The sequence below is a fragment of the Sinocyclocheilus rhinocerous genome, unplaced genomic scaffold, assembly GCF_001515625.1.
Source record: "Sinocyclocheilus rhinocerous isolate Xijiao unplaced genomic scaffold, SAMN03320098_v1.1 scaffold92, whole genome shotgun sequence".
Classification (NCBI taxonomy): Eukaryota; Metazoa; Chordata; class Actinopteri; order Cypriniformes; family Cyprinidae; genus Sinocyclocheilus; species Sinocyclocheilus rhinocerous.
In genome coordinates this window covers 45,771-47,599 of record NW_015655569.1, presented here as the reverse complement: position 1 = coordinate 47,599, position 1,829 = coordinate 45,771, and positions in this window count along the sequence as shown.

The window sequence follows — 1,829 nt, the reverse complement described above, 5'->3', positions numbered from 1 at the left end:
GACTGAAGCTGGACAAACAAACTGGATCTCTGATCATCACAAACATCACAACTGAACATGCTGGAGTTTATCAACTAGAGATAACTGAAGCGAGAACAACATCAAAATCATTCGTCTATGGTGTCTATGGTGAGTAGAAAACATTTGTTATATCTTTCAACATATTCTTGTTTTATTTTATTGACATTTTAAACATTTTAAAGTGATTTAAGATTTTGGTACAGATGTCAAACACACTCACAACTGTCATTGTGTAAAATACTCCACATAGGCAAGCTTGATGAACCCAAGTGCAGTTTATTGACATGAAAACAAATAAAAATGTAGAAGTGGAAAACTAAACTTAAAACATGACCTGACTCGAAAATATCCATAAACATAGACTTAAGCATAAACATGAGCATTGACATGAACTTGATCTAGATATGGACTCATCAAACAGTAGGTTACTTCAACAATACTTAGACGAGACAACAGAAACATGAGGGCTATAGAGAGAGAGACTAATGACTAACAAGGAACACCAGTGAACAATCAAACAATGAACCAATCAGAACATGACACATACACGGGGGAGCACATGGCAGGCCAACATGAGGTACAAGGATATACATGACAGGAAACATGAAGCAAATTACAGAGTAAAAGATGTACAAAAAAAATGTGAACCAAAACCCAAACCAACATGACACATTAGTACAGAGTATTACTTTACAATTAATTACTGTAGTCATCCATTGACTGTAAAATAAATGCATGCTGGATCATTTTCTTACAAATGACTGTGAACCAACAGCAGAATGATGCTAACATCACAGTCATTCACTGCTCTTGGTTCAATGTGAATTCACATTATAAAGTTGTCTTTAACTATGAAACTGTAAGAAATGTAATCGTTTACTACTGTAATTATTCTGAAGTCACCATAATGGTGATTAGTGTTGGATCTTGGGCCTTGTATGTTCATATTCAAATTTCTGATCTAGCCAAGTCAGAAGTGTGACACAGAGTGCAGACAGATACAAGAGAAGTCCTACTGTGAAATACTGTGAAAGTAATACAAAGGTTTAAACTAGCATAATGTCATCAGTTGCACAAGTGAATCACTGAAGCATATAAGTAACAGTGTTTACTGCACATTGTGTTTTTGCAGCAGCAATATCTATCACGGATATGAAAACTGTTAAAGGGATATAAGCATTTGTGCTTTAAATGGGGTTCATCATATTTAGCAGTATAAGTCTAATGAAGCATTCATTTATTTCCAAGAGCAATGTTTTCATTAGCTATGCTAAATGTGTGTGGTTGATTCAGATGCATGTCGGAGTCACACTTAAATAAACAATCAATAAAGTTAAACCAAGCGTCATGTTTATAGTCTGTTTATAAAGTGATTTACTAAGCATAAGCTAGAGTGTTATGCAGTTGTGTTTATGCAGCAGCAAATGATCTATTGTTTGTATCTCTGGAGTATATGCTGTCTAAACTATAGATGAGAAAGTTAAGGTGAAATAGCAATCACATTCAATGGGGTTACAATGTTTGTTAGCTGCATAAATATAAATGACACGTTCATTTATTTTCAAGGGCAATATTTTCATGAGCTATGATTAACATGTAGATGCAGCATCAGAACACGCTACTGTCATTCATCACTTCAAATGGCTTTTCATTTATCAAATAAGAGTATAAGGGTTATGTCAATAATTATCAAAATGACCTCATTGATGGCACTTGCTCAGGTTTTGCTGGGATTCTTATCTCTATCAGCTTGCAAAGTGATATCTCTTGTTAACAAGAACACAGTGCGCGTTTCTAGTCAATGCAAT